This window comes from Pteropus alecto, unplaced genomic scaffold, assembly GCF_000325575.1.
Source record: "Pteropus alecto unplaced genomic scaffold, ASM32557v1 scaffold79, whole genome shotgun sequence".
Classification (NCBI taxonomy): Eukaryota; Metazoa; Chordata; class Mammalia; order Chiroptera; family Pteropodidae; genus Pteropus; species Pteropus alecto.
This window is the reverse complement of record NW_006494612.1, coordinates 8,614,814-8,629,989: the sequence shown is the minus strand read 5'-3', so window position 1 is coordinate 8,629,989 and position 15,176 is coordinate 8,614,814. Positions and strand designations below refer to the sequence as shown.

Here is a 15,176-nt window from a genome sequence, read left to right as displayed (position 1 = left end):
ATACAAAACAAAATCCAAACAACTAAAGAAAGCACTGATATGAGCTGCCTATCATTGTATGCTTAAATGTAAGAAAGGAAAAAGTAAGACTGTTTTTGAAAATGTCAATGAATATGCAATTGGGGTAAGTAAATAACCACTAGAAATACTGCTGAAAGCAAATTGACTTACTCCAAAATTTTTTTTGCATCCATGAAAGTTTGGTTTTCTTTTGTTCTTTCCATATAAATGCATAAATGAACTAGTTTTATCCAGTTACAAAAAAGTATTCTTATTTCAGTAAATTTCCTTCTTTGGGGTTTATTATATGGATCATGGAAAAGTATGATTTTACAGTTTATTGCTTTTAATGCATATTTATAAATTAAGAGTACCAAATAAATATAGCCTTTCAAATAGCAAATAAACTTTTACAAAGAGAAATTCTTTTATAACTAGAACACCTCTCACAGGACTAAGTCCTTTGTTAGTAAGATAAATTCTAGAAATAGATTTCAGAGTAAAGACCTCAGTGTTTGTTTTTATTCTTGTGAAACCAATAAAGTGCTGACAAAGAGTGCTATAACGTGCCACCATAGTTTAGAAATAAGGCACATTCCAGACTGTTCTTTATTGCCTTTTGAGGGCTAGATATTGCTGTCCTTAGCCACACTACTACAGAACATGTAGCTTTACAAAACAGCAACAGGATGGTTAGACCCATTTGAACCCCGCCTGAGTATCATATACATTCTTGTAAAATGTCAAACCTTTAGGAATACTGGAGTGATTATAATACCATACCATTATGTTCCCATAAGTTTATGTCTGAAATATTATGAATTTAAAAGGGTAAAAGGATATGTTCTCTATTGCCCTTCATACCTTATTATTTCCTAGAAAATTGCAACCCCCATGTCAAAAGCTGTTTCAAGTGTTATTCTTTTAGATAATAAATGGAAGCATTACTTTGCTACATACTTACTTCTTTAAACCTGGATGTTAAAATGTCTAATGTTTCCTAAGCAAACCAGTAGAACCGTATTACAGTTCTGAGAGCAGAAGGGGGGATGGGATAGGAAAATATAACTTTCAAGCCCTGGTGAAAAAAAAAAAAAAGCTACTTAGTCGTGAAGGAAATGCAGATGTGAACAGATGACAGAAATGAGAAACAGGAAGGGAGTTTGTCACCAAATCTCAGGGCAGGATTCTCAGATCTGGCTGCACAATAGAATCATCTTGCAGCACCAATTTCTGAGAATGACTAGAATATAAGTTAAGATCTCAAAAAAGAATTAGTATGTAGGATGTAAAAATAGATTTATAACCCAAAGCCTTTCTCTGTGCTTTTTAGAAAACGTCTACATGTTTAACAGTTATGCCTTTCTTTGTTTTGGAGGGATGGCGTGGGGCGAGGGTGTAGATTATCTATCATTTACTCTGAGTAGGCATTCAGTAAATGCTTTGTTGCTAATCCAGCTCCAACTCCGTTTCCTGCCGCAGCCTGTGGAGCTGAGTGAATGATGTCTATACCTGGGAGTAGGCGTGCATGTATATGTAATGCTCTGGGTGAATGAAAAGCAAGGCTAGTTCTTTCAGAAATGTTCTCTTCGTTTTGATAAAAACAAAAACTGAAAGTTTTCGCATATGCTACAAGTGGCTTTTTCTTACAGTGTACCCTTTTATATTTTCAATAGCATGTGTTTGTCTTCCTTGAAAAAAGTCCTCTATTCAAGGACCACATTGCAACCATAGATCATTTATGTATAATTTGCAGATGATAGACATTTGAAATTACTGTGACAGGTGTTTTCACATTGTTCCTGCTCATCTGATAAAAAGTATATTGCCAAAAGAGCAGAGAGAACTTAAATTCTCCAGAATCAGTTTGAAGCACCCTTTTGAAATGAGAATTGCTATAAAGAAGCATTTTGGAAAGAGGTGAGGAGAGGGTGAACAGTTCTTGAGATGAAAATACAGTTAAGTAAAACAAATGCATTTCTTAGATAGGGACTATGTGTGTGTGTATACATATATACATGCATACATACATACACATTGTGCTTTAATTTATTCATCATTATTTTGTCTTTGAAATTGTTTTCTACCATCATCTACATGATGACCCCAGGAAGCCCAGAAGAGAGCCAATGAAAACTCCATGTGTGCTCCTGGTGAACTATTTCTATATATTGCAAAATAAGAATTAAGAATTTCCTAAAGAGACAAAGAAATATGAAAGGCTGAAGATTAAGAAATACAGAGAAAGAATCTCTTTTATATATGATGGTCCATCAGTGCCAGTATTAATGTATAAAACTAGTCTGGCAGGTGTGTTAAGTAATTTATGTGGGAACGAAAATTGGTTTTATATTACTTTTGCTGTGGAAGGTAACGTTCCATAAGCTCGTCATATTTTTAATCTTGGCTTAAGAAAAGTACTGCTGTGGCATTTTTTTTAATAAGAGTTACACTTATCTCTTTTCAAAGAGCACCTCCTCTTCCTTATGCCTTCTTCCCCTCATATCTATCTGCCCCCATCCAACTCCAACCACCCTTCCCCCATCCAACTCCATCCACCCTTCTCCTTATCCAAAGGCATTTGTGAAATACAGAAGCAGTTATGTCATGATGTTATTTGAGGTATGCTTAATAAATGCCTCCTATATGTGAGAGGGGATCTGAGGAGGTCAGCTAATCCAATTTCGCTTTGATTATTTATTTGAATTTTGGATGCAAAGAACCCTGAACCAATTGCCCTAATTTGTCATAATCATAATTTGGTTACCCACAACTGCTTTATTAGATTTAAGGTACTGTCAAGAGTATATTGATTATTACAGCTGTTGATTATCTAACAACAATATTCATAAGATGCCCTCTTCTCCAGCTCCATTTCTCTGATTGACCGAACGGGTACTAGTTTTAAATTTTCTCCTTTTCCAGTTGCAGCATCCCTCCAAAAGTTATCAGATGATAATGACACAGCAATATAAAGCAAGACCTTAAGCTCCTTCAGATGTTATACATTTGTCTCCATTAATTCTTTCTCCCCCTTTCGGTCTACCCTTGTTGTTATCAGGAGAAGTCTATATTATAAGCTCAAATACAAGCATGTCATTCCACCTTACACTTTTTTATAGAGAGAGGTGGTATGAGAAAGCTCTTGAACCAAAATATGAAACTTGTTCCAGCTAAATGAAATAATCGAATGGGAATATCAATATTAACACATGCAAACTCAAATAGTTAATATTTTTTAAAGTGGCCATGTTTAACAGTGGCCATGTTGTGTTATCAACAAAAGGAAAAAAATAATTATTCCTGTATGAACTTCTCACTCCAGTGATTCATTAATCTTTTTAATGAAGTTTGAGAGCATCCAGGACACTGCTTACCAGTCCCAGCAGCAGATATTTAATAGCGAACAAGACAGATATGGTCTGAGCCCTTGTGGAGCTGGCCGTCTATTGAGGATATAGGCAAATAAAGAGACAATGACATCACTGCTTGACAGGGACTCGGACTGGAGAGAACAGGGTTCTACAGGACCTGAGAAGGGACTCCTGGAGAGAGAATTATCAGAGAAATTTTCCTGAGGAAAGTGACATCCAACCATAGACCGAAAAGAGGAGAAATTAGCCAGGCTGATTGGTATAGTGATCTAGGCAGAGAGAAGCAAGAACATGAGGTATTCAAGGAACTGGAAGAAGCTCTGGATGAATGAATGAGCGAGAACGGGATGGAGTAGAGATAGATGAGGCTGGAGAGCAATCAAGACCCTAGTCATGTAGTGTCACAGTCAGAGGGGCACAGGATGAAGAGCAGTTTGTTGACTTGAGGTGCTTGTGGTTATCCATGTGAGATTTCCAGTGGGCAGGATGATAGGATTTTGAAATTTATGATTTGTAGGTAACACGTAAGTATAATTAAGAGATAACTGAATTTGTTGATATTTTCAGCTAGAAAATTCTTTGAATTTCTCTCCTGTGACTTATATCTATATCTGTAGCTCTTTGAACAATTCAGAATTATATGCTTAAAACATTTTATTGAGGAATTGAAGTTTTTCTGTTCTAATTACTCATCTTTAATTTCTCTGAACTTTTTTCAATCAGAAATTGATATAATTTAAAATATAGTGCCCTGAAGAAGTACAAAATAGAAAATATAACATTCTATAGCATTACATTAAGAGTCGACTCTGTGGAAGTTTAATTCCCCATGCTTGTCAAAAGTTGTTAAAACATTGCTTACCTTTTTTGAATATAAAACGTGGGCAGACATGTAGTAATATATCAAAAAATGACACTTTGTCAAAGAGGGCTTTCATGGGAGAATGTTCTGAATAAAATGCTTTCTTTTAAAAAGAACACAACCTGTTTAACATTCCAAAGCAAACACAAAAGAACACCAAATGCCTGAACTTACTGCCAGTCATAGCAGTCAGTTTCATTTACCCTTTGATACTTTTTTTATAGTCCAAAAATTGTTCCCCCAAAAGAATTATCATTTTTATGCCATGATAACCCTGGTTTGAAGTAAAATAAAAGTAGCTTTGACCCTCCTCGAAATGGATTCTTTTCAGACTTACTAGCACTTCTAATAGTATGAAGATGATATGGTTGGCGATGTCTACTGTTAGAGTCAGCATAATTATATGTGAAGGAACAATTCCTTTATCTATTAGGAACACTTGCTGCAGTTAACTGTGTTGCACTGTCTGGCAGATGAAATAAAGAATTAAAATCTCAAACTAGTTTCTCAAGTTATTTTTCCCCCCAGTCCTTTTAAAATTGTTTCGCCTAGGAGAAATGGTCGCCAGAAAAGAAGAGAAAACAGATGGTATTTAAAGGCCTTAGCAAGATTAACGAAGCAGATGCTCCTGCATGTCTCCCCCTTCTTGCTCCTCAAAATACCTCTTCATTATGGTTATTTTGTGATGGTTCCAATCCTTCAGACCTTCTGAGAATGTCCAGAGTTAAAGCGATAACTGATAGTTGAAATGCTAAACTAAAAATCGATAGTTAATTGGCTTTGATCACTATCTAATATCTAAATAGGAGGGATATCTGTATTTGTTACCTATATTCTTTGCAGAGAATGTGCCTAAGTCCTAGCTCTTGAGAGGGAATATCATTCATCGTTTAGGGAACCAGGGAGCAGGACTGAAAAAAACAGAAACAGATGGCAGTTGAGGTAATTGAGATACTATATTGCTTAAAGGCATCCTGGTATGCCACATAATAGTACTAGTGTGGAAGAAAAAACAGAGAAATATTCTACACAACTTCACTGGATGTATAAGCTGAGTCTGATTTTATAGCCTGCTCAGAATTAAAATTCCTACAGAATGGGAGGGAGTGCGGAAGGTTGAGCTGATGTCAGAGAATGATGGGAACAGAATCCTCCAACTATAAGGGCTCATTGGAGAGTAGAAGGCCTAGGTTTTAATAAAATATTTGAAAATTCTGCATATCTTGGTATGAGAGGATACTAATATTGGGGGCAACAGATTTTAATAGTCAAGCCACTTTTTAATTAACTCACACTATTATGCAAAGGGGAAGTATTTTGCTGTGGTGGTGGTGGTTGTAAGCATCTCACAATTGAGAATGCCTTCCTTAGACCTCTGAGATGGAGGGCTGAGGACAGTGAGGTACAGAGCTGCAGAGTAAGGCTTCACATCCTGCTCCATTGTTTACTAATTTTGTGACTCTGGGCAAGTGGCTCAGCCTGCCCAAGCCTCACTTTGTTCCTCTGTAAAATGGGCCTAAGAATACCACCTCATTAGACATTTAGTTCAGTGCCTAATACACATTCAATACCTAATAAATGGTAGGAATATCATTAATAAAGTGCACAACTTAGCAGTTTTGCACATCAAGCACTGTAGGGTGTTCATGGACGTAGTTTCTCACAGCACCAGGAAACTCACTTCAGATGGCTATTGTGAGCATTTTAGAAGATCCTCATATTCTGTAGACCAGGAAAAATACTTCTACGTTACTATCCACTCTCTTGGTTCCTGTATATGTAGACCATGTTGTTTGTCAAAATAGAAGTTAAAATCAGAACATTTCCTTTAAAACACTTTCTGGTTATGTTATCATATTAACTCAAAGAAAGTGAGGTGCAGAGGCTTGCTTTATATATGAATCATCTGCCAAAAACAGTTGTTCCTCCTAAATGTATTAAGGGCAACATTTACTTATAAAATTTAGATTCCTTTAAAGTTTAAACAGTCATCTCTTTGGTTATAGACTATTATTGCCCGGTAGATTAAAGGATCTATCGTATGCAAAAAGAAACACAATGATATATTAATATTTGATTCTATTACATAATAGCTATGCCAGAGACCCCACAGTCATACTTAATATAAATGGGTTCACAACTGAAACCAACAAAAGATTCAAGGGATCCTGATTTATTTTAAAATTTCACAGCACTTTTTGAGCTATTTTATTAACTAATTTCAAAATGTATGATTCGGTAACATCAAGATTTAGCAAGTTATATTTATATTATATATAAGCATTTAAATAACCTAAAATATTAAATATAAGACTCTGGAAACTAATCATTAAAAATGGAATTGGTAACTTGAGATTTATCATTCTGAAATCACTCATTCTACCTTTCTAATGAATTCTTTCCTCTACTTATATGAAAGACAAAATGTATCTCTCTGAAAAGGCATTTAGTAAAAGGCAACCCTTTCCTGGGTCATGATTGTCAATTTGGTATTGACTCAGAGCAAAAAAATCTGCTTTACTACAGTCTCGTAAATACAAAACTGTACTTACTATTTGCTAAACCATATCCAACTTGACTATATTTTAGTTCCATAAACATCCAAAAAAAATTCCCTAATAATTATAAAGCATTTATTACTGAAAAATAAAATAAATGTAGTACATACATATACACTTTTTATAGAGGAGGCTCTGAGAGAGAAAAATATAAATAATTTTATGATTTAATTTTTTGATTACAATAATTTATCGCAACTTCAAGAATAATAAAGAATAACACTTTGAAAACTTCATTTTGTAAATTACAGATATATATACCACACTTTATATTTGTAAGAATATACAAATATATTGGTATATTCAAATTTGTATACATAAGTTCGTATGAGTTTAAAAAGCAACCATTGGCTAATTCTTATACTGCAATGTAACTAGTACTTAACCTAAACCCTGACACATGATAGGTGCTTAATAAATGTTTGTAAATTAAATGAATAAACATATTGATAAATTTTATAAAATATCTTTTAAAGACTCTTTTAAAACCATCATTGTTATATCTTACCTTCTACTTTAATCTACTCAATTAGAACAGCTAATAAAGCTGAAGTGCATCTACATACAGATTTGAAATATGTTTTCTTGTTATCTGTTGCTTTTCTGTGTTGTGGAATTACTACAAATGTTAAGAATAGAGAGAAATGCCTCTGCTAGATGGGAAAAGGTGATCTAAAGGCAAGTTAGCTTGTTTTCTTCCTTATACTATAAACACCTGCAATTACTGATTGTTATATTTTTCTTTTGCTGTAAAACTGAACTAATTGCAGGTACTACCCTTAGGGCATGAGTTACACAGTGTAATGAATGTTGAGTGCCCTCTTGAGTTTAACATTTTAATTATTCATAATCATAATTATTTGGGAACTTTAGTAATAATTCTCGTTTACCAAACAAATTCAGAAGGAGTTGAGGCTTTGTTTTGTTTTATTTTATGTTAATGTCAGCAGGCCTGTGAAGGTGCCAAGAAGTTCTCACAAGCAATGGAACCAGTTTTGGGGCTAATGGGTGGACACTAATGAACTGTGCCATTCTGGAATAACTGAATGAACTTTTTTCTACTCGTTTTCTTATTTCTCTAGAAATAGGCAATGTTGGGATTGTGAGGTGAAGACTTGACAAAGATTCAAGTGGAAGAACTGAAAATAATGTGTGAAAGTGTGTTAATCAGAGAAAAGAATCAGTAGATTTGATAGCTGGCTATTAACCAAGTATATAAATTTTTAAGTTATTTTCCTTTTCTTGAAAGTATTGTATGTGTGTGTGTGTGTGTGTGTGCGTTGCACCCTAAATATATTTGCATACAATGGGCCCAAGTAAAAGACAGATATTCAAGATGAATATTCTAGCCATTTTGGACTAGAATAATTTTTATGTCTACTATATTCAGACACATACTAGTGAAAGAGATGTATTGGGACTGGGCTCTTATAATTTATTTAGATGTCATATACATTCTTAATAATAGCCTGAAATAATGAAATGCTGCTTTAAAAAAGAGTTTCACATTGCAATTTGTTTCATTTTTCCCATTTCACTTTAGTTTTAGAGCCAAACATGTACTCTGCTGTTAGAGAATTACTCAGGTCTCCTGGTAATTTATATTTGACTTAGGAAGAAGCAGCATTTGCTTAATATATTCAAGTAGTAACAAAAGTAAGAATAATTGATATGGATAATCATCATATGGCCTTATAAATGTCAGTCTGGAGGTATGTACTATTAGCATTTTTTAAGGAGAGTACATTTAACCACTTTCATCTAAAAACCTCAGCAGAACCAAGGTTCTGCTACAAGAACACTATCTGAAAGTACATGTGGGTAGCCCCCAATTTACAAGTCCATCTCAGATCAAAGGGAATTAACAATTACATATTCCAAGGTTAGGCTCAAATGTGAGTTCTGTTCTTCATCAGCAAGTTGTTCAATAAAAGACTGGAAGTACCATTAAAAAAAAAGGTCTGATCATCCATAATATATCTCTCCTTCCCAAAACAAATGTTTAACCACAGCTACTAAGGAACAGAAGAGGGGAAAAAAGACTAATTGAAAAACCACTTTGCTTCCATCTACCCTCAGGTGCTAACAAGCAGGGAACCAGCCCAAAGGACAGGTGGTAGGTGAGGCGAGGCCATGGAATACTCACCAACCAGATAATCATCGCTGGAATAATTGAGAAGTGTCTGAATGTAGGTATGTGTACTGAAGACTTCTCTGTGATCTTGCAGTTTGTTATCTGACTTTTCCCAGTCCCATCCACATTATACTCCTGCCGTCTCATCGGCCTTTTGAAAGCACTTGCTTGGCCGATGTGGCACACATGCACACGTGCACACAGCCACTCATAAACCCCAGTGGCTCTCCAACAGGAAGTCCTCCTTACTCTTAGGTTTTTAAAACATATTACAAAATGACTTTGTACTGCTTCCCACTCTCTAATATCAGTGTTCCTGTATAGAAACCTTCCTCTCCGTGGACACTGAGCCTTATTTCCTGAACACAAAGAGACTTTGTCCTCACTGACCCCACTGTCAGGAATAACTTTCCCCACTCTTCTTTGCTGGTTTTATCTGTTTTCCTTTTTTTTCCCTAAGTCAAGTTCCATCTGCATTACAAAATCTTGATGATTTCCCCATCTCCATATTTGCTCTTTTCCAAACTTCTGTAGAACTTGTAATTATACACTTCCTCTGGCATCTGACAACATGATTCATGTATTGCTTTTCTCTCTTTATGCATATGTCCTGCGTCCTCAATAACTATTTATTTCTGGAAAGGCAAGACCTGTCACATTTTTGTATACCAGAATCCAAGGCAAAGGAAAATGGGCATGTGATGAGCTGCTCTGATGAAGTGAGGCAACAAAGAGAACTGGTAAAGAACACCGACTCTGGAGCTAGAGTGCCTGAGTTTGAGTTCCTGCTCAGCCAGTTACTAGTTGGTGACCTTGGCAAGGTTGTTTTAAAAAATTTTTCGTGCCTTAATTTCCTCATCTCTATAATGGAAATAGTATTTCTATCTATCTCCTTGAGTTATTGTAAAGTTTAAATGAGCTAATAAATAAAAAAGGCTTAGAACAGTCTAATACATATCAAGCACTAAAAAGCATTACCTATCTATTCCTGTATACACAGTAATATTTCATCTCAATTTTCACAATAATGCTACAAAATAGATAGCATCATTCTCATTCTAAAAACAGGAACCTTGCAGCTCTGAAAAGTCAGGACACTGGCTAAAATTATGAGAAGAGGCAGAATGAGAACCGAAATGTATGATCCTAAACCCTGGACTGTTTCACTCTGCAAGTTGCCTCACGCACAGGTGCCCAGTGGTTACTATTGATAATGATGAAATTTATTCTCCTCTAATCTTACAATTTTAACCAAATTATGCTGAAATTTCATTAGATTTGACTTTTTAAAGACTATTTGCAATGTGAAATGTTTTTAGTTGACTGTAAATACTTTTCTTATGAACTAATCCAGAGGGGGTGGAGTCATAACTCCTTTTTGTCTGATGCAGGCTAAAATTTACTTCAACAAATATTTCTGTTCCCAGTCACCAAAGAAGAAGGATGGATAAAATATCAAATGGCTCTTCCTACCCTTGGGTATTTTATAATCTAGATGACACGATAATGGAAACAAAGCAAAAACTTCTGACACATTTTTAACCCTTCATTTCTAGTTTCTTCTGAGACTGGCTCTTCTGTGCTCTCTCTCGCCCCATGTAATAATGTAGATTGAATACAAAAATAACACTTTGGGGCTGGGTGGAATGTGCCATTTAAGAGTAGACTATACAATGTTATATTAGTTTCACGTGTACAACATAGTGATTCAATATTTATATACCTTAGTATGTGATCACCACACTCAGTCTAGTAACCATCTGTCACTGTACAAAGTTATCACAACATTATTGACTATATCCCCCTTCATCTTTTTTGCCCATCTCCCCCCTAATCCCCTTTGGAAAACATCAATTTGATCTGTTTCTATAAGTCATTGTTGGGGGGTTTTGTTTTGTTTGTCCATTTGGTTTTTTTTTGGTGTTGTTAGATTCCACATATAAGTAAAATCATACGGTATTTGTCTTTATCTGACTTACTTCACTTAGCATAATACCCTCTAGATCTGTCTATTTTGTTCCAAATGACAAGATTTTATTCTTTTTAATTGATAAATAATATTTCATTGTGTATATACCATATCTTTATCCATTTGTCTATTGATGGACACTTAGATTGCTTCCATATCTTGGCTATTGTAAATTATGCCGAAATGAACATAGGGGTGCATATATCTTTTCAAATTAGTGGTTTTTGTTTTCTTCAAATAAATACCCAGAAGTGGAACTGCTAGGACTCTACTTTACTAAAAAATAAAAAATTTAAATTAAAAAAAAAAATGCTCTCATACCTGTCAGCTACGGCAATGATAAGCTCTAATGGAAACCATGTATATAAATATATATATATTTACTGTCAAATTAGCACTTAAAAAAAAACAAACTTAATAAATCCAGCCCTGTTTCTAACCTGTTTAAACTTAACACAGGGCTGATCCACATATAGTTTTTTCTTGTGGGGTAAAGTGGCTCTCCTACCTGACATGTAATTATTATGAATTTAATTTTCATTGAGAAAGGAATGGGGGAGACACTTTCATAAAGAGTGATAAAATTTAAATTTTTAACAGAATTTGGAAAAACCAGGGCAAATTTGATCTGATTGTGCAGTATAACATAATTTGAGTTGTAAAGAAATGAACATTAAATTTGGAATTTCAGTGAATAAATATTTCTAGCAAATGAATAACAGGTTTTCAATTAACAAAAAAACGAGTAAACTATAAACTTTATAAGCTTTAAAATCATTGTATTCTATTTGAATGGAGAATTTACCAAGAGCTCTGTTAAACTTGGCAGACTAGTCTTCTTGGAATCTCTTCATTTACTAGGAAATCATCAAGTCTTGTTCTTGTTGCTGCCAAAATTCCTTGGCTGCTGCTGCTTCGTTTATGGATCTGAAGCACTTAGCACTGTGCTGGGATGTAGTAGATGACTGATAAATCCTTGGTTAAATTAAATTTTGTTGCCCTACTGACACATTAAATATTCTCTGCCCTCCTGGCCCACCACTGAATTACAGAGTAACAGAGATCCTCTGTAGACCCAAAGGAACTACCTTTAGGTGAAGTATCACCAAGAGATGGTTTTGGAAGAACTAACATTTTTTAATGCTTACTTTATTTTAGGATTTTTACTTTGCATACATCATTCCATTTTCTCCTCAAAGTACTCTATGAATTAGGTATTGTTACCCCCCAGTTACCAACAAGGAAGCTAAAATTCAAAGAGTTTAACACCCAACACATTTAAAAATCAAACAGCTGGTGAGAAAGAATTTCCGATGCAAGTCTAATCCAAAGACCAAGAAAGGATGATGTAATAGAGGTTTCACAAGGCCCAGATTCAGAGTCACGAGGCAGGTACTCTTGACACCAGCTTCAAGTGACTCAGGCGAATCGTATAACTGCCTCATGCCTCAATTTCCTCATTTCATATGACATTATCATGAGTATCAAAATATTTTATTTGTGAAATGGCTTTGAAATTATCATTGAAGCTATAAACAAACAATAGTTATGGGTCTGGTAAATATAAACACTGAAATAGTTAAGAAGTCCCCAAAAGGTTTGAAATCTCTAGCAGATGATGGGAGGAAGGTAGAAGCAATGAGAGGAAGCAAAGATCAAAGACAAAGAAACACCATGCCTATGGAGGGATTCTGGGAGCAGATCTTGAAAAGACAGACTATTCTAGTACAAGCGCTGAGCCAAAGGTGTTCAGTTATCAGTTACCAAGTAGCAATTACCCTTATAATATGTTACATCATGTTTTATAATGCAAGTATGATAACCATAATAACTAAACCAAGGATCGCACATAGGACAAAAGGTTGGAAATCAGGGCTATTGCATATGGAGCCATATACCTTGTATAAGGAATGGTTGTATTGCAAGCTACTCGTTTCAAGGATTAAGAATAATACTTTCCTTAAACACATGGTTCTAACAGTACACATGCACCTCCCAGAGTACCTGAAACACTCTAAAGGCCTCAGGGGATCCAGCTTGTTGCTTCTGGAAACAGTCTCTTCAAAAGTTTTTCAGAGGAATTAATGGTACTTCAAGTTGTTGCTGATGTTTGGTTTTGACCTTGTCAATGTTGAAGGGAAGTAGATGTATTTGATAAGTTATTAAGCATGTGTTTCAGTTATTGTGATAGTAAAAACAGCTATCATATAAAACTGGAAGATGCTTTTCATTTCCTAGCATTTAATTGCATTCCTACTGCATTTAGATGTCATTAATCTCAGCATACAACCCAATGCATGTATTTAGATTTAAGAAAGTTATTTAGTATGAGTATACCTATATTCTTTCTTTTCCTTTGTTTACATGATAAGTTCCAGAAACCACTTACCAAATTTTTTTAAATTGTATTTTAACCTGAATGAGAACAGGCAACCTAGCTGATATTTTAAACTATATTCAAGATGACAAAGAAAAATTAAGAAACCACTTTTCTAAGTGTCTTTTGTCAATGCTTGCTTAGGGAAGACCTCTACTTCCAAGATCTACTGCTGAGATGGAAAATCTATGATCGATTGCTCGATTTCATCTGACCAATTTAAAATGTCAGATATTTTGAAAATTATAGACCTATGACAATAACATACTTAACTTTTTTTAATAGCCTCTTTAATATTTGCAGTTTATCATTATTGTTAATTATTAAGCAGCTTGATGGTAAAATGGGTCGTAAGGATAATTGTTGGTGTAATACAACCACAAATGGCAAATTTGAGGAATATTTTTAGAGTGTATTCCTAAGTTATAAAGGTATTTTATAAACTATAAATCACTATACAAATATTATTTATAGGAATAATTTTATAATTCTGTTTTTCTGCAAAGTAATGAAATATAATAGAAAAATTTACTTACTTCTATTCCCTAAAAAATATTTGTGAACTTGGGTTCTTCAATATATCTCAGGATGGTACCTGTCTGGGAGAAGACTCATAAGAATTGTAATATTTACTGTTCATAGAGTGCCTGCTCTATACGAGACACTTTAAAATAGATCATTCTTAGTCTTCAGAATATCCATCCCTGCAAAGAGATTTCATTTTCCCTATACATCCTTTTATACAATTATAGATAGGTTAATAAATAGCTTACTAAACTAGTAAAAAAAAGGTAATGTCACAATTCAGACCCAGATCTTTGAGACTCCTGTCCTCCTGCTCTTTAACTATTAGGGAAGATAGTTGCCTTCAAAAAGACAGAACTTAATGAGGGAAAAAGAAAAACTCGCAAAACAAAAACAATAATAATAGCTACCACTTATTAATATGCCAGGTACTGGGCTAGATGCCCTAGGGACTTTAAATTCCTTATCCTAATAAACAGCTCAAAAGAGCTTTATTCATCTAAGGTGTTTTCAAAGGAATTGGATATTAATACTCTCATTTGCCCTGTGAGAAATTTAAGAGTCAAAGGCATTGAGTCACTGACATAAGATGGCACACCCAATAAATAGCAGAACCAAGTTTCCAGCTCAGGTCTTGTTGAGTTCCAAATTCTATGCCCTTTGTACAGAATATTAGAAGCTGAAATATATGTTTGATTTATAAAATAAAGACTCTGAACTGCTGCATACTTGTCTTTTTTTCTCTGAACTTATTTTTGAAATAATTTAAATTTTGTTTAGAAATTATTGAACTTCTGCTAGTAAGAAACTTTCAGAAAATTAATATTAATTTAATGAATATGCACTAGTTTGTTTATTCCAATAGTACCCAAGTTTACATCGCAGTCAAGTTTTAACATAAGTCTTATATATTCGGCTCATATTTTATAATCTATAATTTTACTAAGAACTTAAAAATTAAAACAGATTTGTGAAACTCGGGAAAATTGCCTCACATACATAAATTGCTGTTCTAAATATCACAAGTTACAAACATAACTGAATAGCTTTCATCCTAATTTTACAAGAAGCCTATAGCAGCATTTTGCATTTATTCATTAAACAAGTGAAACTGATTGCCAACTATTTCATAACTTCTTGCTAGGGAGATTTACAGAGAATAAGAACTCAAACACTCTCTCAAAAAGCATTATAAATTAATTAGAGATAAAAGACATGGAAACCATTAAGCAACAAAAACTGAAGTTAAGTAACATTGCAACAGTGAAATAAATTGTGTTTAATTTTTAGAAAGAAAGAAAGAGAGAGAGAAAGAGAAAGAGAAAGGAAGAAAGGAAGGAAGGAAGGAAAGGAGGGAGAGGGAAGGAGAGAGGGGGA

The 15,176-nt window shown here is 34.4% G+C and overlaps 1 protein-coding gene across 1 annotated transcript in view; it reads left to right on the top strand.

Moving 5' to 3' along the window:
• Positions 1 to 8,873: 8,873 nt before the first annotated feature.
• Positions 8,874 to 15,176, top strand: part of HS3ST5 (heparan sulfate-glucosamine 3-sulfotransferase 5) — a 94,586-nt gene continuing 88,283 nt past the window's right edge. The window contains exon 1 of the mRNA XM_006926096.1: positions 8,874 to 8,987. The gene's annotated coding sequence lies outside the window, so the exon portion shown is untranslated. The remainder of the gene's footprint in view (positions 8,988 to 15,176) is intronic.